Here is a 27906-nt window from a genome sequence, read left to right as displayed (position 1 = left end):
CCATGGCTCAGCTGCTCTTGTTACTTGGGTTGCACTCCCCCTATCCTAGACTTAAGTAAATATAGCCAGTAACTGTTGGATGCTCGGTTCAAATATGTCTCTGCATAGCATTGAAACTCTTGCTTATTAGAAAACACCAACACCTCTAGGGAATATAATTAATAACATTGTAATAACTATGTATGGTGCCAGGTGGGTACTTGAAATATCAGAGGGATCACCTCATAAATTATGTAACTAACTACAATGCTGTGTACCTGAAACTAACAAAATAATTTTTAATGTCAACTGTAATTGAAAAATAATTTTTTTTAAAAAGAAAAAAAACACTAATGCTCTTATCAAAGGAAAAGAGTAAGAAAAGGGACCATGTGGGTAGAATTTCTGGAGGAACTGGAAAGAATGAATATGAATTTCACCTGAAGAATACCAGTAAATCAGACTATAAAAGTTTGAGATAGAATAACATTAGGACAGGCAGTACTGGTCTGCGATCAATATTATAATACATTATATTCAGAGAAATATAATACAACAAAATGCTTCACATGAGTTTAAGTTTGAGGGACAAGTGTCAGAAATAACATTCCTAGAGAACTCTAATATATGGGCTAGAAAAGAGTAAAGTTCTCTCTCTCTCACCATAAACACAGAGTACGCTTTTTCGATTTTTTAAAAATATATCTTTTTTGATTTCAAGGAGAGGAAGGGAGAGAGAGAGAGATAGAAACATCAATGATGAGAGAGTGGTCATTGATCAGCTGCCTTCTGCTCACCACCGGACTGGGAATCTAGCCCACAACCCAGGCATGTGTCCTGACCGGGAACTGAACTACGATCTCCTGGATCCTAGGTCGATGTTAAACAGCTGAGCCGCTCCCAGCCTGGCCGCATTTTTTATTTTTTACACAATACTCCTTTAGGAGCTTAGGCCACCTTGGAGTTAAATCATCCAAATCAGGCAATGAAATGTTGGAAGGTTTGTTAATGTTGAAACTAACCATTTTTGAAAAACAGCTTCAACACTTGAAACTAATTCTAGTATAATACTCTTTTACAGGAAATAAAAACTAGCAAATTTCACTAACACTGTGAGCATGCTTCTCTCTTGGTTTCGGGTAACTTAAGAATTAGAACAGTAAAGCAATTAAAGCACTTTCCCTGAGGAAGACACTGCTCTGCAAAATGTGCTCATGTCTCTTCTCCCAAATTCTTTCCCTGCCCTGTTTCTGTTATATTCTTTATCTTGTGTGACCCCAACCATGCATTAATGCACACACACACACACACACACACACACACCCCATGTTAGTCTTCTAATTGCAATAACTCCAAAACCCAGGAGTAATTTTAAAATGCAGGAGTCATAATAAAAACAAATAAACAGAATTCCTTTAAATCAGATAAATTTTTAGTGGAAAAAAACCACAGCAACAAAACCAAAAGTGAAACCATTTTTTCACTTCTTCCTTGGTGTATAAATTAGGCACTTCTACCACAGCTAGAGCCTAAGTCTGGGCTGGAGATGAGAGTCAGCAGCCTACCAGACTCTACGAAGGAACCTACTTTACAAGCAGGTCTCTCTGGAGCCACCTGAAGATAGGAGCTTGGCCACAAGGAGACAGGTAAGTGAAAAGAGGCAAAGAAATGAGGTAGACATATAAAGACAGATTAGAGGACTAAAATAGAAACAAAAATTGATGGAAGTAGTCATAGGGAACAGTTAGAGACACAAGCAGATTAAGACATGCTAGGTACACTATATGAATCTGGCATCGTCATTGTTCAAAAAAGCAGCTCCAAATGTGGGTGAAAGGGAGTAAACTGTAAAGCAGGCAAACAATTTCGCAATCTGTTTCCTCAAATAAAAATATATCTAGACAGGTCAAAAGAAACTATTTGAAAGGATTTTTGCCGTAAGGAAATGGAGATTATGGCAATAGGGAAAACAATCCAAACACAGAACTGCAAGCCTCTCACAGACCAGGCAAAGGAATTAACCTTTAAAGGGAAGAATCTACAAGGTTCTGATAAAAAAGATAGGGTGTGGAGGGAGTGGAACAATCAGGGAACGTTTTGCCCAGAGTTTTACTGATTCTTAGGCAGGATCTTAACGGAGGGATAGTTGGCTAGGTCAGAAGGAGGGTGGGTCTAAGGTCAGAGGCCTGGAGAAAGGAGAGAAGGTTAATTTTTACATACAAGCACTTTGTTTTGATTGATCAGTGAAGGCCAATAGCTCAGCTCATTTTTTGAGGCAAAAAAAAAAAAAAAAAAAAAGAATTTAAAATGTCTGTGTCCAGCCTCATTATAAGTGAAAACAGGGGACAGTGAGTCTTATCTCAAAGTCATACGGGGAAGGGCGCTTCTTTGCAGTAAGCCATGTGTTGGTGGAAAGCCCCAAAAGTCTAAATTCAGGACTGATTCCCAAGAACTGACATGTAGCCTTCTTCAAGTTCATCAAAGCTTTAATGGAAACTTACATACACTGGCTAAGTAGCTGCATGTTCCCAGTGGTGGTCGGCTGGAAAAAAATCCGCACACCCTCCCAGAACAGGATCGCTTTTCTTAAGAAGTTAATAGGAAAAGCATACGGTAGGTAGTCACATAGACCACCAGAAACAACAATTCATTTCTAAGTTAACAGATAGCATCAGGCAGTTATCCACAACCTATACATTCATTAACCTCCTTCCTGGGGGCATGACCTTGAACTTTGGGTGGCATTCCTGCTTTCTAGATAGTCAATGAAACCTCCTGCTACAGAGAGTTAGACAGTGACAGAAAGTTAAACAGAGAGTTCATTTTCCAGACACATTTACTGCTAGAGATATATTAAATCTCTAAAATGAGTTCCCCTACACCATACTCAGAGCACAAAAGGGTGGATAGATTTCTTTAACTGGTTCCAGGAGTAGAAGGTTCAGAAAAGTTTAATATTCTTATAATTACGTAACAGGTGCTATTGTTAGCACAGAGACATTATAAGTGGGAGCTCTCTCTGCCTCCACCTGTTGTCTGGGGGAGTGAGGTTTTTGATGTCACAAGAAAAGGAGTTTTCTAAGACTCACACAGGAGGATGAGATATTGTAGACAGCTTTATTTCTGTGGAGTCAAACCCCTGAGTTTCCAAGGTCCCATTTCCCTCCATCCATCAAGGAAGAAGTCACATTTTGCTTTCGGCAGAGCTAGGATTCAAGCCGTTGCCCAGCATTTCCCTTCCATGTCTGCACAGTCCAGTCCAGCATCTGGCTACCTTAGTTTGTGTACCCAGCTGTAGTTCATCAGTCCATTGTGTGCGGGGTCCACAGGACCACATGGCTAAAAAGGGAACATGGGCAGGAGCAAAGCCAGAGGCATAAGAAAGTCCAGAGCATCAAGAGACAGGAGAGAATTCTCCTCTTTCTGGGGTATTATGTCTTCCCAAATTTTCACAGGCTTGCAGTGGCCACACCCCCTCTGGCCAATGATCTTTGTTCCCAGGTTTAACTGACAGGCATCCTACATCACACCAACTTCACTGAGCTTGTGCCCATCTCCCCTTGTCCAGTCCCTTCCCCCAGTGATCTGCAGGGAATGGGCCAGTGGTTCCCGGTGGAGTGTGAAATTGCAGCTTCCTTGAGAAGCTGCCCAGATGGCCATGCTTATAATGTCTGGCCTCCCTTTTGCCCCTTTCTTCTTATTATTAACTAGCTAATTACAACCTAACAGAGAGAGGTCCTAACTCAACCTGGAAGATACATGGGAGGCTTCACAAATAAGGAGAAACTTGGACTGGGTCTGGAGTATAAAGCCCTGGGCAGGGAAGACGGAGAAAGACTCATGTAGCATCATCTTGTAAGGGAGGAAAATATTTCCCTTCCTCCCTTCCAGCTGTGTTGGCTGGTCTAATAATCAAATTGACATAAAACAAATTAAGAGAACAAAAGCAAATATAACTGTGTATACACAGAAGGCCACAGAAGACATGAAAACTGAAAGGCAGTCAAGCCCTGGATGCTCATAACCATCCTGAGCTAAAGGGAAAGGGTGTAGGAGTCTGGGGCCTGAAGGGGAAGAAACAATTCACAGGAAGATGGGAAGAGCAACTGTTTGGTCAATAAATGTTTGCAGTCCAAGCAGATAAATCTTTCTGATAAAAAAAAAAAAGTTTCACAGAAAGATGAGAAGAGAATATGTTTGGTTAAACAAAAAGTTTCCATGCCATGTAGATAAGTCTTTATGATATTTAAAATTACCTCTGGTGATAGCTGTTTTCCTGGTGTAAGCCCCTTGTCTAAATTCTTTTAGGCAGTTAAAGAAGAGGTTAAAAGCTTTTCCTGGGTCTTCTGGGTCTTAATTACTTTCAGCTCAAAGCAATCTACATGGCACATGTTGGGGTGGTGAATTCTGCCCCTCAATATACAAGACTAAGAAACTGTGAGGTTGAGGAAGGATGGCAGAGTGTAGATTCCATAAGAAGTGAATTAGGAAAATTAGGAAGTAGGAAAAAGAAAAAGTGTGGTTGTGAAAGAAATTAAGTTCATTGTTGTGAGATTGTGAGGGGCCTTGAACGCCAGAGCCAAGTAATTTGATCCTAATATCCTAAACCAATGAAGAGCTTTCAAAGTTTAGTAAACAAATAATTTAAATATGAGTTTCAGGATGCAATGTCAAACATGGATCATAGAGGTAGAGAGATAACACATTCAAGAGCCTTTCATAGAGCACAGTCAAATAAATAGGGCAAACGAATTCCCACTGTTTAATAGGTATCCAACAGCAGTCTCGTTTTAGGGGAAGAATTAGGGAAAACGGGGTTCCAAAACATTAAAGGTGCTCACATCACCATTTCCCCATTAGAATCGGGTGAACACCCCAAAATGGCTAGAGTTGGGAGTTTTGGGTGAATTTCTCATTGGATAAGCCATTCTACATAGTTAATGCATCAAGTCCAAAGAACAGTCCCAAATACAAAAGGAAAAATAAGATCTAGGATAGAAGGCAGAAATGTGGGGGCAAGCAAACATTTTTTTTTAAATTTTAATTAGGGTTTAAAGGACATATAACATTATATTAGTTCCCAGTGTACAATATAATGATTATATATATAAATATAACAAAAGGATCACCACAATAAATCTCATTAATACCCATCACCACACATACTTACAATTTTTTTTTATGATGGGAACTTTTAAGTTTACTCTCTTAGCAACTTTCAAAATACAGTAACGTATTATCAACTATAGTCACCATGCTGTACATTCCATCTTCAGAACTCATTCATTTTATAACACTAAGTTGTGCCTTTTGATCTCCTTCACCCATTTTGACCCCAAACCCCACCCCTGGGAACCACCAATCTGTTCTCTGGGAGTTCTATTGCTGTTGTTTGTTTTTAGTTTTCACATACTAGTGAGATCATACCTGTCCCCCTCTGACTGACTTACCTCACTTATCCTAATGCCTTCAAGGTCCACCCATGTTGTTGGAAAATGACAAGATTTCCTTCTTTTTATGGATGAATAATATTCCATTTTCTCTGACCATTTATCCATTGATGGACAATTAGGTTGTTTCCATGTTTTTGGATATTGTAAATAATACTGCAATTAACATGGTGATACACATCTTTTCTAGTTAGTGTTTCCGTTTCCTTCAGACAAATACCCAGAAGTGGAAATGCTGGATAATTAAATTTGATAGACACTGTCAAAGGTTGGAAATGGCAAGAAGAGTCTAATGCAGCTCATGGTTAGCACAAGAGCCACAACTCCTCAAATACATATTCTCTAAACACACAATCAAAAGTAGCCTCAACTTACTCTCTATCCCATTACCTGACTATTTCTTCTGAAAGAATCTGAAACAATCTGAAATTGTTTTGCTTATTCAATTATTTACAAGTTTATGGTCTGCTTCCCCCAACTAGGATGTAAACTCTCAAAAGGCAGGGGTCTAACCTATCTTAGTCAATTATCCCATAGCTCCTAGAGCATTTCCCAGCATGCTGATATCCCTCAATAAATATGTGTGGAATAAATGCTGATATTTTAAACATATTTTTGCTAGTACTTATATGATCTAGCTTGTTTAAAGGCACATTATCATTATGGGTTCAAGAGAGAAGAGATAGTCAACACAGAGAAGGTCCCTAGATTAAGCAGAATGAAGATGTTGGAGAAGGCTCCTGGGCTGGGTAACTAGAGTATGAGGATCAGGTTTATAGAAAAAAATGTTTTAAACAGATGAGGGCAGAAATGAGACTAACTAATAAGTGGATGGGATGCATTCATTGGCTCATTTTATCAACAAACACTTATTGAGCCAGAGGAGTGTGTGTGTATGTGTGTGTATGTGTGTGTGTGTGTGTGTGTGTGTGTGTGTGTGTGTGTGTGTGTGTCTGTGTGTTGAGAAGTCTGGCAATAAAGGGTATAGAAAGAAGAGGAGGGTGAGCCAGGGGCAAGTAAAAGTGCTATAACACTCCCCTGCCTGTTTTAAGTGTCTTTTTCTTCATTCAGCATTCATTTGGTTGCTATAAACCTTTGACTAATACTCAGTTATGACAAAGTTGACTCTGGTGGCTTTTCTCTTGCTTGGTCATTGTTTCAAATCAACGATGGGCCCTCAGAGCTATTTCCCCTTCATATTTTCTGATGTGACTTCTATATAGTTTATTTCTTCATAATGGCTGTGCTTAATGATTGCCTTCAAAATTCTTGAAAATATAGCAAATGATTCTTAGGTGTCCAGACAGTACAGGCTGATTCCAACATACCATTGAAATACACGGTCACTGAGGGCATAACAGAGGTTTGCCAAGGGCTCTGAGAAAGCCCTGAGAGGGTATCTATAGGAAAGGTCCCTCAACCCTGGCAAAGAAAGATGACCCAGAATGGAGATGTTACTCCTCCCTAAAAATGCTCTTGGATTCCTTTCTAACCCTCTTATTTACTATCTTCGTCTCCTACATCTAACCTATTTCTGACCTTGATAGCTTCTCACAAAGATGGATCCACACCACCTATAACTCCCAGTTATCGGAGCTGCTAAAGTGGTTAGGCATCTCTAGTAGACAAAGTAATAGAAGATTTTACTGTTGTATATGGAAAATATCAAATAGTATCCTAAACCAACTTTAAAACATTTTTTTAATTAAATTGACTGGGGTGACATTGGTTAATAAGATGGAAAGAATGCAAGCACTAAAATATCACAGACTCTATTATAACAGTAGACATGCATAATTATATGATTACGGTTATATTTTATAGAAATAGTATGACCAGGCCAAAATGTTTATTTCTAAGAAATAAATCAAACTTAGAGAGATAAAATTGAAATTCTGTTCCAGAATGAAGGCCCAGCATGATCTATAATCCATTGCTGCATTTCTTTATGAGAAAAAGTTTTCTATAATTGCCAAGACACTGCTGATTTAAAAGGAAAACCAAATGTATTGACTCTGAAAAATGAGAGAGAGAGAGAGAGAGAGAAAGAGAGAGAGAGAACTAAAAGCCTTTCCACAACAGTAAATTGGAGAGAATGAGGGGGGACACAGACAGCCGGGTGATGGAATAGGCTTATATGTCTGATGTTCTGCTCAGGTGCAGATAGAGAGAAAGGGAGAGAGAGAGGACAACCCACTTTGAAATCAATAGTCCTCTTCTTATAATGATTTTTAAATTTCAGAGTCACCATTCAACACATAATTCATGACACTTGGTCCTTAACAAAATAATAACATATGTCAAAGCATGCTGAAACCAGTTTTTTATTTCCTGACCTTATTCTAAATCCAGGCCCTCTCTTACACAGGCAGCTAGGACATGGATTAAGCTGTGAGCCGTAAAACACTGAAAGATTCAGGGACGGAACCATTCTACATCCACATATCTTGAAGCAACCTGAGGACAGGAGCTTGCCTAAAGGAGACAGGTAGGTAATAAAGAAGAGAAATTGAAGAGAAAGAGGTATAAGAAATGACACAGAGACTGAAAAAGAAACAGTGAAAATAAGTCAAAAGAAACAAAGATTAAAACAGAGACACAGAATAGACTGTAAGACTTGGAAAGCAGAAAATATGAATTTGACATGGTCCCTGCCAATAACTACAAGTATGGGAAGAAGGGGAATACATGATCTAGACACATAATGAAACATTTTGAAAATCTGTATAATACATATAAACACAAGGTACCATTGAAAGCGCACAAAACAGATCTACTAACTCACCTAGAAAATTAATGGAAGGCTTCACAAATAAGGAGAAAGTTGAATGACATCAGGAGGAATACAGAGCCCCTGGTAGAGAAGGTAGGGAAAGGGTCATGCAAGCTAATATTCAGGGTCAAGAAATGCCATAATAAAGGAAGATGGCAGAGTGTGGTTTCTAAGGGAAGAGAGTGAGATATTAGGAAAAGGGAAATGAGTGGCTGTGAAAGGAATTGTAGAGATTGACTCTTGTTAAATTATAAGAGTGTTGATTGCCAGAGGAAGTAGTTTTAATCATATCACAAAGAAGTGTACAGTTTTCAAAGTTTTAGAAACAAAGCAATACATAATCTAAATTTGCACGTCAGAAGGATGACTTTGGAAGCAATGCAGAAAATACATTACAAGAGAGAAAAACAACATCATTGAATGTTCCAGAGCAGAAGACATGGGGGCCCAATGGGAGTGTGAATACAGAGCAGGTACAGTACATATTTAAGAGCAAATTGACACAGTTGAATAGGTAAGATAGCCTATGACGGAAACGCAGTAGAGCCCAACAACAAATGAAAAGTTATAAATGTGGAACTACGAAAGAAAGTGTCCAGAAAACAAATGTGTCCACATCACCACAACCCTGTACTTATTAGGGATGTACGCAGTCTTAATAGGGACTCTGGACAGGAGTCTAGAACCAGAATTGAGAATAAGGCTCCCACTAGAGGGCACCATTATCCTACCTGAGGTAGGTAATTGGGAAAAAAACAACAAATACCAACTCCAAGTCCAAAGTAAAAGAACAAGATCCCATATAGAAAGTGGACACCAAAAACCAAACAAAATTAACTGAAACTAGAAATGTTAGGATCAAACAAGCAAGGTTACCAAAGATCCCCATGATCAGCACTAGAACTATACATCATGACTCTAATGTTAGCTTCTCAAAAGGCATTCTCTACCCACGTAATCGAAAGTGGCCACCTTCCCTCTCAAGTTCCCTGTCACAAAGAGTAAGATTTCCTTCTTTTTATGGCCTAGTAGTACTCCACTGTGTAAATGTAACGAAGCTTTTTTGTCCACTCATCTGCTGGTGGGCACTTAGGCTGCTTCCACATCTTGGCTATTGTAAATAATGCTGTAATGAACAAAGGGGTGCATATATTCTTTCAAATCAGTGTTTCGAGGTTCTTCAGACATATTTCCAGAAGTGGAATCACTGGATCATGAGGAGAGTCTATTTTTAATTGTTTGAGGTCCTTTCCTACTGCTTTCCACAAGCAGCTGCTCCAGTCTGCATTCCCACCCGCAGTGCATGAGGGCTCCCTCTTCCCCACATCCTCACCAACACTTGTTGTTTGTTTATTAACTGATGATAGCCATTCTGACAAGTGTGAGGTGATATCTCATTATGGTCTTAATAGGCAATATTTTGTTAAGGATTTCGTATCTTCATGAGAGATATTAGCCTGTAGTTTCCTTTTATTGATGTCTTGTCTGGTTTTGGTATTAGGGTAATCCTGACCTCATAAAATGACTTTGAAACTCACATTTGCTTCTATTCTCTGAAAAATATTACTCCAAGTCCACTTTCAAATGCCATTATATTGCTTCACAGATAATGCAAGTCCCTTACAATAACAAAAAAAATCTAATCACTTCATCCTATTCATTGTATCATTGCTTTCATTCACTTTGCTTATCTATAAGCATGCATGGCACATATATACACTCACAGAAGTTATATACATTAGCACACACAATCAAATATATTGTTACTTTTATTATTTCTGAACAGATGTTTTCTATTAGATCAACTAGGACTAAAATTTAAAACTTGCCATGACCTGCGGGAGGATGTGGGGGATCCTGAGAGGTAGCAACGGGAGATTAAGAAATACACAGACATATATAAGACAGTTAAAGCTGGGCCCAGGTGGGACACTGCCCTCGGATGGAGAGACAGTGACCCCAAGCAAGCTCGGCGCCTTCATTATCTACATCAAGGTAACAATTCTTCACGCAAACTGCGGATAGCTGAAAGGGTCAAAACCAATCCCTTGGCGAGCTTTCTCAGAACATCCTGTTTTGCTGCGCTCAGAACAGCATCTTGGGGGTTGTTATTGTTATAGCTGCACCCACTGTACCTGGAAGCGGGCACCCGGCCGCTGCTCGGCTGATCACAGACCCTAGCCTTTGGCGGGACATGCTGCGCGCAAGCATAGCTCTGCTCGAGCCAGCGAGTCGCCTACACAGTGGACGGGGGCACCGGTGTCCAGGCACGGCTTTGCCTCTGCCCGGACAAGGTCCCTCAGGGTCTTCAGGGCACAGCTTTGCTCCTGTCCGAGTCCCGGCCAGCTTCCAGGTTCAGCCGCTCTCCACAAAAACTTTTTTTATTTTTAAATTAAATTTCTTGGGGTGACATTGGTTCATAAGATTATACAGGTTTCAAGTGTACAATTCTAGGATAATCATCGGCATATTGCATTGTGTGCCTGCCACCCAAAGTCAGGTCTTCTTCTCTAACCTGTGTTTGACCCCTTTACCCTTTACTACTCCCCAACCCTTTTCCTTCTCGTAACCACCATACCGTTGTCTGAGTCTATGAGTTTTGGTTGGTTTGTTTTTCTTGTTTGTTCGTTTGCTGTTTTCAGTATTATATCCCACATACGAGTGAAATCATATTGTGCGTAACTTTTTCTATCATACGTATTTTGCTTAGCATGACATTCTCAAGATCCATCCATGTTGTTGCAAATGGCAGTATTTCATCTTTTCTTATGGTTGAGTAATATTCCGTTGTTTACATGTACCACATCTTTTTTATCTAGTCCTCAATCGCAGAACACTTTGATTATTTCTGTCTTGGCCACAGTGAATAATGCTGCAGTGAACAGATTGGCGCATGAATCTTTGTGAATAAATGCTTTCATATTTTTCAAGTAGATACCCAGAAGAGGGGTTGCTGGGTCATATGATAACTCTTCATACAACTCTACGACAAACAAACAATCCAATCATGTCCTCTTTCCAGAAGTGTCTATTCAGATCCTTCACCCATTTGTTAATAGGATTCTCTGTTTCTTGGTGTTGAGTTGTATAAGTTCTTTATAATTATTGGATATCAACCCCTTATCAGATGCATCATTGATGATGAACGTGTTCTCCCATTCAGTGGGTTGTCTGTTCACTTTGTTGATAGTTTCCTTTGCTGTGCAAACATTTTTAGTTTGATGTAGTCCCATTTGTTTATTTTTCTTTCATTTCCCTTTCTCCATGGAGATATATCAGAAACAATATTGCTAGAAGAAATGTCTGATATTTTACTGCCTATGTTTGTTTCCAGGATTTTTATGGTTTTGAATGCTACTGACATTTAAGTGTTTGATCCATTTTGAGTTTATGCTTGTGCATGGTGTAAGAAGGTGGTCTAGTTTTGGGAGGTTTTTTCACACGTATCTGTTCTATTTTCCCAAAGCCATTTATTGAATACACTGTCTTTACCCCATTGCCTCTTTTGTCAAATAGTTATTGACCAATAAAGCATGGGTTTGTTCCTGGGATCTCTATTCTGTTCCATTGATCTATATGTCTGTTTTTATGCCGGTATCATGATGTTTTTATTACAACGGTCTTGGAGTATAGTTTGATATCAGGTAGTGTGATTCCTCCAACTTTGTTCTTCTTTCTCAAGACTGCTGTTGCTATTTGAGGTCTTTTGTGGTTCCATACAAATTTTTGGAATATTTTTTCTAGTTCTGTAAAATAGGCCATGGCTATCTTGATAGGAATTGTGCTGAATCTATAGATTGCTTTGGGTGGTATGGTCATTTTGATGATGTTATTTCTTTATATCTATGAACATGGTCTATGCTTCCACTTATTTATATGTTCTTCAATTTCTTTCTTCAGTGTCTTACAACTTTGAAGTACAAATCTTTTACCTTCTTAGTTAAATTTTTTCTAGATATTTTTTATGCAATTGTAAATGAGATTACTTACTTGTCTCTCTCCTAGTTCATTACTGATGTATGAAAATGCAATGAATTTCTGGATATTTATTTTGTATCCTACTGCTTTACTGAGTTCATTGATCACTTCTAGTAGTTTTTTGGTGGAATCTTTTATCAACGTCTTTTACTTTTTTAACGTAATTTTTATTGTTGACACTATTATAGATGTTTGCCTTTTCTCCCACTTTTGCCATTTGCCCACTTAAACCCACCCCCGATGCCCCCTTCCCTCCAGCCACCACCACACTGCTGTCTGTATCTATGGGTTATGCATATATGTTTTTTGGCTAATTCTTTCACCTTCTTTTATTCCATCACTTCTGACAGCTGTCAGTCTGTTCCAAGTATCCATGTTTCTGTTTCTATTCTGTTTGTCAATTTATTTTGTTCATTAGATTCCACATGTAAGTGAGATCATATGGCATTTGTCTTTCTCTAACTGCTTTATTTCACTTAGGACAATCATTTCCAGGTCCATCCATGCTGTCGCAAAAAGTGAGTTCCTTTTCTATGGTCTTGTAGTATTCCATCGGGCAGTTGTACCAAAGCTTTTTTATCCCCTCATCTACTGATGGGAACTCGGGCTATTTTCAGATCTTGGCTATTGAAAATAACACTGCAATGAACATAGGGGTGCATATATTCTTTTGGGAATCTTAGGATATATTCCCAGAAGTGGGGTCACTGGGTCAAAAGGCAGTTCCCTTTTTAATATTTTGAGGTAACATTACGCTGTTTTCCACAGTGGTTGTAGCAATCTGTATTCCCACCAACAGCCCGCTGGGGTTCCCTTTTCTCCACATCTTTGCCAACACTTGTTGATTTATTGTGGGTAGCCATTCCGGCAAGTATGAGGTGCTATTTCATCATGGTTTTAATTTGCATTTCTCTGATGACTAGTGATGTTGGGCATCTTTTCACATGTATATTGGCCATCTGTATGTCCTCTTGGAGAGGTGTCTATTCAGGTCTTAGGCCATTTTTTTAAATCCACACCCAATGATATGTTTATTGATTTTGGGACATTGACCGGTTGCCTCCAGTACACACCCTGATGGGGAATCAAACCTGAAACCTTTTGGTGTTAGGGACGATTGATCTGCCCAGCCAGGGCTTTTGCCTATTATTTAATTGGATTGTTTGTCTTCCTGGAGATAAGTTGTATAAGTTCTTTATATAGATTGGAAATTAATCCCTTTTCTTTATCATTGGCATATATGTCTCCCATAGAGTGGGTTCTCTTTTCATTTTGTTGATGGTTTCTTTTGCTGTGCAGAAGATTTTGTTTGGCTGCAGTCCCATTTGTTTAATCTTTCCATTGTTTCCCTAGCCCTACAATATATATACCAGAAAAAATATTGCTCGATAAGATGTCCGAGATTTTACTGCCTGTTTTCTTCCAGGATTTTTATGGTTTTGCAACTTGCATTTAAGTCTTTTATCCATTTTGAGTTTATTCTTGTGTATGGTGTAATTTGGTGGTCTAGATTCATTTCCTGCACGTACCAGTCCAAATTTCCCAACACCATTTATTGAAGAGGCTGTCTTTACTCCATTGTACACTTTTGCCACCCTTGTAAAATACCTATTGATCATTAAGGTGTGGGTTTATTTCTGGGCTCTCAGTGATCTATATGATTACAATGCCCGTGCAGTATAGTTTGATATTAGGTATTGTGATAGCATCAATTTCATTCTTCTTTTCCAAGATTGCTGAGGTTATTTGGGTATTTTTGGTCCATATAAATTTTTGGAATAGTTGTTCTACATCTGTGAAATATGCCATTGGTATTTTAATAGGAATTGCATTGAATCTATAGTAGATTGCTCTGGGTAGTATGGAAATTTTAATAATGTTAATTCTTCCAATCCATAAACACGTTATATGCTTCCACTTTTGTATCTTCCTCAATTACTTTCTTCAATGTCCTATATTATTCTGAGTATATGTCTTTTACCTCCTTTGTTAAATTTTTTCCTAGGTACCTTATTTTTACTATTGTAATAGTAAATGGGATTGTTTCTTAGTTTCTCTTTTTTATTGGTGTATAAAAATGCCACCTATTTCTGAATATTAATTTTATATCCTGCTATTTTGCTGAATTTGTCAGATCTACTTATTTTTTGGTGGCGTCTTTAGGGTTTTCTGTGCGCAATATCGTGTCACCTGCAAACAATGACAGTTTTTGCGTAATAGTTCAATCTCTTTATTCATTATATGTCTGTTCAAAGTATTTACTTTTTCGTGATTCAGTCTTGGTGGGTTGTATATTTCTAAGAATATATCCATTTCTTGTAGGTTATATAAGTCTCTATTGGCATATAACTTATTGTCATATAATTGTTCATAGCGGTCTCTCATAATTCTTTGAGGTATTGTTTTACTGTTTCCTCTTTCACTTATGATTTTATTTATCAGCATCTTCTCCCTTTGTTCTTAGCCTAGATAAAGGTTTGCAAATTTTGTTTGTCTTTTTTAAAAGCCAGCTATTTATTTCATTGGCTTTTTCCCCATTGATTGATTTAATCCCAATCTTATATTTATTCCCTTCTTCCCACTAACTTGTGTCTTAGTTTTTTCTTTTTCTAGTTTGTTCCTTGAGGCTTAAAATTAAGTTTTTTGAGATTTTATAAATTTTCCTAAATCATGTATTTATCACTATAATGAACTACCCTCTCAGATCCACTTTTGAAGCAAGCCACGGTTTTATTTTTTACCAGGCTGAGAATTTTATTAACCTTTTTCCCCAAACTTTATTTCCAGACTTCTTTAGTTTAATTAGTTGCAAAGAATGATTTGTGTCTAAGCAAAACCTGGAAAGAGTTGCAATATCCAAGAGACTAGAGTGTGAAAATATTAGAGAGTGGGATTTTATTGGATCCATAAACAAAATTAGACAAAACAGTCATAATATAAAATAGCAGCTCCCAATAATGTGTTTCAGTTTTATGTTCTTCAGAAGTTGATTCAATTCAGTTTGCTTCATTCTCTTCTTCTTTTTATCCTCTCTCTAGGATATTTTTTCCATTGCTTTTTCAGAGACAGTGGAAGGGAGAGAGAAACATCTATATGAGAGAGACACATCGATTGGTTGCTTCCCACATGCGTCCCGACCCGGGCCCAGGGTTGAGCCTGCAACTGAGGTATGTGCCCTTGGCCAGAACTGGACCCTGGACCCTTCAGTCCATGGGATGAGGCTCTATCTGCTGAGCAAAACCGGCTGGGGCAGTTTGCTTCGTTCTTGGAAGCCTCATCAAAATTCTTCAAAAGTTCTGGAACTTCATCATCATCATCCACAGATTGTTTGGGCAGAGCTTCAGCCAGTTTCCTTAAACTAGTGAGACTGTCTGCATCAAGCTGGTTTAAGGTGCTGGGTAGCATGTCTTTCGGATGCTGTGTCCCAGCATGGTCTATAATGGTGAATGTTCACTGCCAGAGGTGCCTGAAGTTTGGGATTGTTAAGGTGGATCACTGATCCTTGGCTTGTGAACATAATTCATCTCTTCCATACCAGAGAGATTGCTTACCCCTAACTTTTTTGACGAGAACTGAAGTTATTTTTTTATCATTTGTGAACCAACTTCTTTCTACACACATTCTCCTTCTCTCCAAGGCACACTTGTGCCTGCAGTTTTGTGACTTTCTACTGTTTCAGTATAGTTTATTCATCTTGTTGGAGAAGAGACAAGACTACAAGGGGGACTATGGTTGCGTTCAGAGGGTTGAGCAGAACAGCTGAGAATAAGGGCACACACAAGGGATGCAAGATGGCAGCTGGTTGGAGGTCAAAAGTGACACCCCACATCCCATTGTTTTTAGAACGTTGTGCTTTCATTTTCATTTGTGTTGAGATTTGTAAAATTTCCTTTTGATTTTTTTTCTTGGCACATCGGTTATTCAGGAGTGTGTTAATTTCCACATATTTGTAGATTTTCTGACTTTCTTCTTGTCGATTCCAGTTTCAGATCATTGTGGTTAAAAAAGATAATTGGTACAATTTAAATTCCCTTTAATTTCCTGATGTTTGTTTTGCAACCTAGCATATCATCTATCCTGGAGAATGTTTCTTGTGCTCTTGAGAGGAATATGCCTCCTTGGCTGCTGCATGGAATGTTCCATAAATGTTTGTATTCCTTTTGGTCCAATGTATGTTTCAAATCGAGGGTTTTTGTTGATTTTCTGTCCAGATTATCTATCCATTGCCAAAAGTAAGGAATCGAAGTCCCACTATTACTGTATTGTTGTCTTTTCTTTTCAGATCTGTCAGTATTGCTTAATAAGTTGATTTGTTCTGATCTTACGTGCATATATATTTATGATACTTCTGGTCTTCTTGATAAATTGACCATGTTATCATTACATACGGACCTCTTTATCTCTTGTTACCATTTCTTGGCATAAAGTCTATTTTGTCTGATATAAGTACAGCTACTCCTGTTTTGGTTTCTACTTGCAGGGGCTATCTTTTTCCATCCCTTCACTTTGGTCTTATTTGTCTCTTTAAAGCTGAAGTGAATCTCTTGTAGGCATCATATAAGTGTGTGTTGTTTTATTATTCCAGCTAGCTACTCTGTGACTTTTGATTAATTTCAATCCATTTACATTTTGAGTAATTATTGATGTGTAAAAACTTAGCAGTGCCATCTTCTTATTTGTTTGTTCTTTATCTCCCTTGTGGGTTTTCCCCCCTTCTGTTTCTTCCTACCTCTGTAAATTAGTCATTTTCTATGTTGGCGTTCTCTCTTTTCCCTTTCTTCATCTTTTGATGAAGTGAATCTACTGTAGGTTTCTGCTTTGTTGTTACCATGAAGATTACATAAAACATATACATGGAATAGTCCATTTTAAGTTAATAGTAACCCTACAAAATCTACTCTTTTACTCCCCCTTTTATATTTTTATTATCATAAAGTGCCTCTTTACATATTGTATAATTTTTAACTATTATAGTGGCTAAAGTTCTTTTGTTTTGTTTTTTAGATATATCTTTATTGATTTCAGAGAGAGGAAGGGAGAGGGAGAGAGAGAGTTGAAACATCATGATGAGAGAGACACCATTGATCAGCCGCCTCTTGCACGCCCCTGACTGGGGATCGAGCCCACAACTCGGGTATGTGCCCTGACCAGGAATCGAACCGTGATTTCCTGGAACCTTGGTTGATGCTCTACCGCTGAGCCACACCGGCTGGGCTAAAGTTATTTTTAATATTCTTTTTCTTTAACCTTTATACTATAGTTAAGTAGTTAACACACAATGGTATGCTACAATTAGAGTTTTCTAAACATTGACTTTTATTGGTGTGCTATATAACTTCATGTTTTCATGTTCCTGAATGACATCTTTTAACTTTAGGTTAAAGAACTTCTTTCATCATTTCTTGCAAAGGGGGTCTACTGGTGATGAAGGCCCTCGGCTTCTGTTTGTCTGGGAAAGTCTTTATTTCTCCTACATATCTGAAGGATAACTTTGACAGAGGATTCTTGTCTGGCAACTTTGTTTCTCATTCAATACTTTGAATATGTCATTCCATGCTCTTCTAGCTATAAGCTTTCGGTGGAGATATCTGCTGATGGCCTAAAGGAGCTTCTTTTGTAGGTTACAATCCCCCCCTCCCGCCCCCCGTCTGCTTTTAGGATTCCCAATTTGGCTTTGATTTTTCCCTTTCATTATAACGTTTCTTAAAGAAGGTCTTTTAAATTGAGATAATAAAGTGATCTATCAGCTTTGTGAACTTGGATGTCCAATTCTCTTCCCAAGTTTAGGAAGTCCTGCTATTATTACTGTAAACTTTCTGCAGCCTCTTCCTCTCTTCTTATGGAATCCAGATTATTCTAATTTTTGTTCTTTTTATGGAATCCCACAGATCATGGAAGCTTTCTTTGCTCATTTTCATTTTGTAAAATTCTTTTCTAATTGGGCTACTTAAAAGTCCCTGTCCTCTAACTCATTTATTCTGTCTTCCACTTGCTCTACCCTAATACAGATGCTCTCTACGGCATTTTCCACTTCCTTCATTAAATTCTTGTTTTATTAAAAATGTTAATGTTGACATCTGATAAGGGGTTAATTTCCAAAATATATAAAGAAGTTATATAACTCAACACCAAGGAGACAAACAATCCAATTTTTAAAATGGGCAAAGGACCTGAATACACACTTCTCCAAAGAGGACATACAGATGGCCAAGAGACATCTGAAAAAGGTTCAAGGTCACTAATAGAAAAATAGAAATAAAAACTACAATGAGATATCACCTGTAACCTACCTGAATGGCCACCAACAATAAATCAACAAACAAGTGCTGGCAAAAATGTGGAGAAAAGAGAACCCTGGTGGGCTGTTAGTGGGAATGCAAACTTGGTATAGCAACTATGGAAACAGGAGTTTCCTCAAAAAATTAAAAATAGAGCTGTTTTTTGACCCAGTCATCCCACTTTTGGGAATATATCCTAAGAATCCTGAAACATCAATCAGACAGAATATATGTATCCCTGCGCTTATAGCAGCATTATTTACAATAGCCAATATCTGGAAATAGCCCAAGTGTCCTTCATTAAATTCTTCAGTTCTAAAATGATTTCTATTCCTTTTGTAGATATTTCATTTTGTTCACAGAATTTTTTCCCCTGGTTTTGCTAAATTGTCTTTCTGAGTTTTCTTATTTTTAGTCAGATTTTTCAAATGAACTATTTTGAATTCTTTGTCAGCCAGGGCACAAAATTCCATGACTTTGAGCTAAACTACTGACAATTTATTACCTTTTGGTCATGATGTTTCCTTGTTTATTTGATGGTTGTGGTTAATTCTCACCTGAGGATATCTTCCCATTGGTATATTTACACGCATGGATGTGTTTTATTATTTATTTTAAAAGTATATCTTTACTGATTTCAGAGATGGAGAGGGAGAGAGAGAGAAACATCAATGATGAGAGAGTCATTGATCGGCTGCCTCCTGCACACTCCCAACTGGGGATCAAGCCCACAACCCGGGCATGTGCCCTGACTGGGAATCAAACTGCGAACTCCAGGATCCTAGGTTGATGCTCAACCACTGAGCCATGCCTGGCCAGGCTCCCCCTGATTTTTAAAGAGAGTGGAAGGGGCAGGCAGGGAGAGAAAGAGAAACATCAATGTGAGGGTGTGAGAGGGACACATCAATTGGTTGCCTCCTGCATGTGCCCTGACTGGAGCCTGGGAACGAACCTACAACCCAGGTACATGCTTCTGACCAGGAATTGAACCCGTCATCCTTCAGTGCATGGGTGGGTGCTCTACACACTGAGCCCCACAGGACAGGGCTGTTTCCTTGATTCTTTTATGTCCTTATAATATTACCTTGCTCCTTTTGCTTTTGAAGTTGCAGACACATCCTTCTTTACCAGTTCCTTTTAGATGGGCTCTTCTGTCTATTGGAGCTGTTATATCAGGGTTTTATTGGCCTTTGTATGGGTACACCTTCGACCCTTTTCTTGCTCACTTGTGGCAGAATTCTTAAGCTTTTATGGCTTCTCTAGTTCTTACCATTCACCAAACCAGCTACTGGAGAAAAAATTTTTGTTTTCAAGAACAAAGCCCTGTATAGATCAAGTGCATGGTTTCTCCTTTGCACAAGGATCCTGGTGTGTTTTTCTGATAGTACGACATTAGGCAATAAAAGGAGCTGACCACAGAGTTGGGGGAGTTGGGGGTTAAGCCTTGGGGGTTGGGTAATGCCTACAGACCCAGTAGGAGATCCTCAAGTGGGGTTTCCTCAGAGGAACATGAGAGCCCTTTCTGCTAAAGCCCTGAGCATAATGAACAGGGACCTCACTCCTTTAATGCCTTTTGATATTTTATCTGCCTCTTTGCCATCTCTTCCCTCCCACTAGTTGGAGGTCCTGCCCCAGTATTCTGAGTGGTGGTGGAAAGCAGTGTGCTTCTCTACCATGTCTCATACAACCATGATAGGCAGGCATTCACTCACAACTTTTATTTATTCCTACTGAAGAGATGGCCACCACAAGATTGTTTAGCCAGTGCAATGTCACCAAACTCATGCTGTAATCTCTCCTTGAGAAGACTGGACTTCTACAAATTCTCTCTTATCTGTGGGTATCTGTCTATGTCAGTCCTCCCCATGACTGAGGTAGGTCCATTGGCTCTGCTGATTCCACAACTCAAACTGAGGTCTTCTGCCTATTACCAGATCCAAGTGGACAAAATTCCTCTGACACCCCTTGACATAATGTGCTAAGTTCCACAATTCCCACAGAGGCACTTTTCTTCAAGGATGAGAGTCTAATTTGTTGTTTTAAAATGGGGACCAACAGGAAAAGAATTTATGCCACCATGATGTGACATCAACAAGTGCATTTTAAACATCAGGAGATTTAATAAACATTACATGACCTAAGTACAAATAATGCAAAGACAGGGAGAGAACTATTCAACACAAGTCTAACAAAAACTAACCTTAAATGATAATGGGTGGTACCACAGCTTAAAGCTCCACATGCCATTGATTCTGTGCAACAGAATGTGTTAAAAGCCAGGCTACTGAGTTGAAATTCACCTGGCCACTATAAAAGAAGTCCATGTTGAGAATACTCACAAAGATGTCTTACACACACACACACACACACACACACACACACACACACACATTTTAAAGTGTTAAAGAAAAGGTAGATTTGTTGCCTGGCCCAGCAAGGCTCAGTGGTTGAGCATTGACCTAGGACCAGGAGATCAGGGTTCAATTCCTGGTCAGGGCACATACCTAAGTTGAGGGCTCGATCCCCAGTCCCGGTATGCAGGAGACGGCCGATCAATGACAACTCTCTCATCATTGATGTTTCTCTCTCTCTCTCTCTCCCTTCCTCTCTCTGAAATCAATAAAGATACATTTAAAAAAAAAAATAGATTTGTTGAAAGAATGAAAGGAGGGGATAAGAAAGCCTTAAACATTTTCATCTTTAGGAAACTCATTATTTTGACCATGTGGCTGTCCATTTCAAAGGTCATGACATAAGCTAAATAAGCGTCTTTGCTTTCCACAGCCATGGGCACAGCAAAATCCACCCCTCGTAAGCCCTTAGAAGAAGACAAAAAAAAGCAACATCTCTAAGAGTTGCTGAGCGCAGTAGGACTTGCAGTTGAATACTGGTTGCCAAAGCTACAGAAGCACCTGGGTGTGACGAGTGCCCAGGCCTTGCGACACCTAGAAGAACAAGATCTCCAGAAGCTGAAATCTCAGGCCAAGCATTCTTGGGAGAAAGGGGCCCTGGAGAAGCTGCTTCATCTGTAATGCTCAGATAGCCTTTCAGCTTTACAGGGGCCTCAGGTGGAAATGGAAAAGGAAAACGAGAAGGCAGAGCAGGCCCAGCAGGTACAAAGAGACTCAGTGCCAGAGGGGAGACAACAACAAGAAGAGGCGGTGATGAAAAAAGCAGCAGAGCTGAGGCTGGCAACAAAGACCCCCCAAAACCACGAGCCACCCCCGGAAAGGACCTCAGGAAAAAACTTGAAAACTATGCAGAGACAACAGAGCCTCATGGAAGGCACATTTCCTCACAGGCAAAATGTCCCAGACAGAGATCTGGTGAGATGGGCATCTGGAGGGCTGGCCCTGCAGGGAATTTACGTAACAAGCTACCATGGGAGCTTTCTAGAGAGGAGAGAAGACCTACTGAGTGTCCCCAAGAAATTCACCTTCTCTGGCCCTGAGCAGGGCACACGGATGGAAACCAAGGAATTTACATCTTCTCAAGCAGAATCCATGTTCACCCAGACAATAGAGAAGTTGGGCTTCAATGTAACTATCTCGGCCAAGAACAGAGGTTGGGGATTTACCTTGGAAGCTGGTATGGACCACAGCAAACATTCAGAATCCACGGAAACCCGACAGTCACGTTCTGATCACTCTTATTTCTGCTCTACCAAGTTCAGTTATGTCCCACTTGCCTCCTGCCACTTTCGCATTGATCAGCTCCAGTTCTCCAAGGCTGCTCTCCAGGAACTGAAATGCATTGAAGACCTTCTGGGACAGCCTGCAGACCCAGACAGACTCACCTTGCTGAGGCACAGGACTGAAGCTTTCTTCCACAGGTTTGGCTCTCATGCCAACCAGGGCCCTCTGCACCTGGGAGGAATCTACTGTTGGAAAGCCGTTTCAGAGGGTTTCCGAAGTGAGCAGCTGGAAGAAGTAAAACAGCAGTCAGCAGAGGCCCTGAATGCTTACATAAGATGCTCTGGAGTGGAAGTAGCTGCAGGTGCAGATGTGTCACACTCTCATTCAAAAACTGCCACCAAAAGCACAAACTTCCAAAATCTCCAAACCAAAGTCCAATTATTTGTGACACAGACAGGTGGCCCACCAGAAGCAAAAGGCTTTCTCCAGTGGAAAGCTGGCCTAGTTGCCTGTAATCAAACCTGGAATGTCATTGACAGGGGGCTTCAGCTGGTGCCAATTTGGGACATCATTCTCTTCAGCCACAGAAGTGATTTTAAGGATCCTCTTCAGGTAGCTAGGTTACTGAAAGACAGCTACAGTGCTCTGACTGGCCTCACTGCCCAGATCCAGGATGGAGAAGAATTACTGAGTGTCAGGGAGGAAGCTAGGGTTTTCCTAGAGGATGTGAAATCCTGGGAGGTATCTGATCCCAAAGAGCAGCTTCAAAAACTGATCAATTTCATGCAAAAGTCGAAAAGTTATGACACTTGGGTTAACATATGCCTCCCAGATTGTGGTCTGCAGAGTTTTCTGGTAAACACTATTAACTTTTGCCAAAAATCTTCCATTGGTGAAACTGAGTTTATTAAATCTCAATTGCGCAGCCTTTTGGATCCTCACATCTACAGAGTGAAAAACTTTCCTCAGGCTCAGTCCATCATGCAGTGGATCTTCCAGTCACAGTCACAGCAAGAGCCTATCTGCATCTCCCAATTGTCTGAATTAATTAAAATCTTACAGGAAACCCGGAATGACCTCATGGAAGCGATGCCCAATTCTGAGTCTGCAGAAACAGTGGAGGAAGCTCAAAGAAAGGCAACATCTGAGCTCAACTGGTTTCTTGGCGGCTTCTTGAACCCCCCTGCACGGCGGGTGTGAGTCTGGGTGGGATGGTGGGGCCTGCAACTCTAGGCGGACTGTCCCGGACCCCGACCATCCCACCCGTGCCCAGGACGGTGACCTTATGTAAGAATGATTCAGCAGAATGTCCCTGCGCATGCGGCTTAGCCTTATGTAAGAATGATTCAGCAGAATGTCCCTGCGCATGCGGCTTAGCCTTTTGTAAGAATGATTCCGCAGAATGTCCCTGCGCATGCGGCTTAGCCTTACGTAAGAATGATTCAGCAGAATGTCCCTGCGCATGCGGCTTAGCCTTACGTAAGAATGATTCAGCATGCTGTCCCTGCGCATGCGGCTTAGCCTTATGTAAGAATGATTCAGCAGAATGTCCCTGCGCATGCGGCTTAGCCTTATGTAAGAATGATTCAGCAGACTGTCCCTGCGCATGCGGCTTAGCCTTATGTAAGAATGCTTCCGCAGAATGTCCCTGCGCAGGCAGAGCGCGCCGCTGGCGGGGGTCTATATAACCAGCCCTGCACACAGTCAGGCAGGAGCTGTTTCTCCCAATGTCGGCTCCGCGCGCCGCCTTGGCCTTGACGTTGGGGATCTCGCCCCAATCACCCCTTGCAGCCTCCCTCTGCCAACACTTGGCGCAGCCGGCAGGATGAGGTGAGTCTCCCCTCGGCTCCTACTGAGAACCCGGGGGGAGGACACGTGGCCCCCTCCCTCCTCGGGGTACCCTGTCGCGGCTACCTACTGGCGTGGGCACCGCCGGAGGACTGGGATGCTGTGCCCCCGCCCGAGGAGGTCCGGAAGGCTTTGCAGCGCCGGAGGCCGGGGCCCTCCTGGCCACGGGGCAGCCGCGGGCGGGAGGCGGGGCTGTTTCTGTGTGTTCTCCCGCACGCCGGCCGCGGGAACCGGGAACTGCGGGCGCAAGTACAGCAGCTGCCTCGCGGAAGCGGAGCTGGAGCAGCGCCACGGTGCGACCGGCCGAAGGCTGCGCGCACGGGGTGCCGTCCTTGGTGCCGCCTTCCCGCGCCTAGTCCCGGGAGGCGGCGCAGACGGGGGCGGCCCATCGCGCGGCGGAAAGTGGAGGCCGAGGAAGCCCTGGCCCGGGGAGGGCAGCAGGAGGGCCGCCCCCACCCCCACGCCACACCACGCACGCCACACACGCCGCGGCGGGACCGCGCGACTCGCCCACGCACTGCGAGCAGCAACCGGGGGAATCCGACCCGCGTGGCTGCTGCGCTTGTGGGCTGGTGGGGCTGACAATATGCAAAGGAACGGAAGAAGCAGCTCACCTTCCTGCAGGTCTCTTCCCTCCTTGTTGTCCTCATGTCCACTTCTGGTGACAAGGAAGAAAATCCTGGCCGGCGTGGCTCCTCCTGTGCGCCTGGAGGCCCTGGGCTCAGCTCTGGTCAGGGCACGTGCCCGGGTTGCAGGCTCAATCGACAGTAGGGGGCGTGCAGGAGGCAGCCCATCGAATCTCTCACTCTCATTGATGTTTCTCTCTCCTTTTTTCCTCTCTCTCTAAATAAATCAATAAAAATTTATTTTTAAAAAAAAATGGTTCAAAACGCGTAAGTATTCAAAGTCCAGTATTATAGGAGTCTAAGAAGGTCTGACTGGCTTTTGGAACAAGATTTATGAGCAGGTTAAAAGGGCCATTTTAATCAAGGCTCTGAACAAAGTCAGATTTGATTACACCATTAATGGTTTTAAAAACTATTACTTCAGTAATGACATATCAAAGAATATATAGTTTTTAGGTTCTGATATTTCAAGAGATTTTTTTTGTTATTAAACTGTAAGGAAACGCTTATCAACAGGCTATTCAAGCCATAGTATTATGATCAGAATAAAAAGGAAAAGCACTCTAAAGCCACCAAGAACCTGAGAGGGGAAATCAATCCCCATTCTGCAAACCTATATACACCTTCTGAAACAATGACTTATGCTGGATTCCCAAAGCTGATGAGTTAAAGGAGTCCTGACACAAAGGAGAGAATTTCTTCATGTTGGACATAGAGCATCCATTGGCTTCCATCTACAGGCACACTCTCTACCCCTCCCTAGACCGTGAAAACAGACAATCCAGGGAACAGCAGCCCAAACTTGTGTCTTCAGAGCATGCAGATAAAAGTGCCGAATCTGTGCCTTTGTACCCTCAAAGGACTTCAAGCAAACTCTCAGTTTGAGGTCAAATGACCCATGTCTACAGAAGAAATCCTGGAACAGAAAAATTTTGTGTGTGTGGGGGGGGGGGCTCTTAAACAGTACAGTTTCCTTTTTGTTCTCTGGAAAATAGTCTCAGTAAGGACCTCCTAATATGATCATCTTCAAATGGCGACAGCAACAGAACACCTGCATCGCCTGGTGCCTCTCTCATGTCCACATGTCTTCCTCCTTGAAAACTGCGATTTTCAGTTGACAATTCGTGAATGGGTGGTGGTGGTGTTTTTTTAATTTGTTTACTGAATCCATAATGGCTTTTAACTAAGAATTATCATATATCATATATTAACTTTGTTTTCAATCCAAAATTATTGTATATAAATAAAGATCTTTGGTAAGTTTCTCAGGCATTTAAGTGGTGTGATGATTATTTGAGATGAAGAAGCTGTACTCAAGGTATAAGAAAAACACTGGCAAGAAGTACATTGGGACAGAGAGAAGATGACTGTGTAGGAATGGGGATTTCTGTGATAGTACTGGAGAGAGTACAGCTGCCACCAAGGTGGGATCAGGGCTGTGGGGATTACAGTGTCACTGGATTGGGCTCACTGAGGGAGGCGCCCTCAGCACCGTGTTGGAGGAGGAAACGGAGTCAGTAAGGGTGAGAACCACGTGACCATCAAGAGGAGGAAATACTGGGGCCAGGTGTAGTTCACAGGAATAGAGGGGGTCAGACCTGCAGGGGCAGTAGAGGTAAGGTTCACATGGTCAGTGAAATGGCTCTCACAAGGGTCATTGAAAGTGAGGAACTTAGTAACCCAGGAGTTGGGGGTCATCACATTAGTAGATTTAGAGGATCTGGAGAGTAAGTGAAGCAAGAGATCCCAAGTGCAGAGGGAAAGAAGGAATCACAAGGCCTCTAGGAACGGGGCCAGAGGGTGATGGATTCTAAGACCAGATCAAATAGCAATAAGATGAGTTTCTTAAATGAAAATGAAAATTCACAGTGAGAAAGTTTGAAGTAGGACAGTCTCTCGGGTAGAATATGAATAAGAGAAAGCGTAGGGAATGGGGTGCATTATGGACTAAACGTTTGTGCCTTCCTCCAAAAGTCACCAGTTCAAGTCCTAACTCCCAATGTAATTGAGAGAGAGGGGCCTTGAGAGATAATTAGGGGGGATAAGTTCATGAGGACAGGGCCTTCATAATGGGGTTAGTGGCCTTATCAAAAGAGAGATCCCTTTCTCTCCTCGTGCACCAAGGAAGGAAGTTGTCATACAGCAAGATTATGGCCCGACTGAGAGCCGTCTCCTGGAACCGAACCAGCCAGAACCTTGATCTTAGATGCTCCAGAACTATGAAAATCTAATTTCTTGATCTAAGACAGCCAGTCAGTTTTTATATTATGGCAGCCTGAGCTGACTACAACAGGATGTGAATAAAACTTGCCCCCCTTAATTTTTGGAGTGCTCTTCCTTTGGACTATGGGGAAAGACATATGAAACATACCATTTTCCCCTTTCCCTCAAAATTATAATTCTCGTTAATCTTTCTTTAAGGTCTGAAAAAGCTATTCAGCCCTTTCTGGTAGTGCTGTGGTGCATGAGTGGACAAGGGAGTGAAGGAAAGCATCTGTACTATCATTGACATTGTCATGACAATCACCAAAACTGTTACCTTTGTAGTGGTGCCTGTGAGACCTGGAGCACGTAATGTGACCACTCCGTGCTCAAGTGCCCTGTCTGCAGCCTAGTACATTCCTCATGCTGTTGTTGGAAAGAATAGATGAACTGCTGTATAGAAAGCATTTAGGACAGTGCCAAACACTAGCAATTCTCTAAGCATATGTTGTTATGACGTTTTAGTGCTTCTTCTAAGATCCTTATTCTGTTGCTTTTGAGTAACATCTTATTAGAGCCACATTGATAGGCTCAGATAGTCTCATCTGGACTTCACTGGCAGGAATATTCAACAAGGGGTCCTTGAGAAATCGCAGTTGAGGACACAGTAAGTTCTCAATAAATGTGATTTGAACTTATAGCTCAAAATGCACCTCTAAGGTGTTGATGTCCTTTGATACCTTATCAGCAGTTACCACTATTTGCAACACTAATCAGCCAGTCAAAGACGTAGAGAAGCCACTGTCACAATTCTGAAGCAGCATGGAAGGTAATATGTCTGAGATTCCTCAGAATCAGACCTAAGACAGAGAATCACATGCAAGTGATTTATTAGAATAGTTATCCCAGTAAAAACTAAAAAGGGGAAGGAAGAAGGGAGAAGCAATTTAAAGTGAGGGAATAAATTAGTAGATGAGTCAGGTTTGAGAGGTGAGGAATGCCAGCTTGCAGTGGGGTGAAGAACACAAACTCGGGACTTACACTGCGTGGTTTTGCGTAGAGCCTGCACCAGTTACCTGCTGTGTGACCACAGGTAAGTTACTCAACCTCTCTCTGCTTCATTTTATTCTTTTGTAA

At 41.1% G+C, this 27906-nt stretch overlaps 1 pseudogene across 1 annotated transcript; it reads left to right on the top strand.

Moving 5' to 3' along the window:
* Positions 1-1506: 1506 nt before the first annotated feature.
* Positions 1507-25835, top strand: LOC308565839 (interferon-induced very large GTPase 1 pseudogene; annotated as a pseudogene). Its single transcript has 3 exons — positions 1507-1625; positions 7798-7917; positions 21243-25835. The product of its transcript is annotated as an interferon-induced very large GTPase 1 pseudogene (transcript).
* Positions 25836-27906: the final 2071 nt, after the last annotated feature.

Source organism: Miniopterus schreibersii (assembly GCF_964146895.1).
Source record: "Miniopterus schreibersii genome assembly, chromosome: 12".
Classification (NCBI taxonomy): Eukaryota; Metazoa; Chordata; class Mammalia; order Chiroptera; family Miniopteridae; genus Miniopterus; species Miniopterus schreibersii.
The sequence above is the reverse complement of the archived record's forward strand: the minus strand, read 5'-3'. Positions and strand labels throughout refer to the sequence as shown.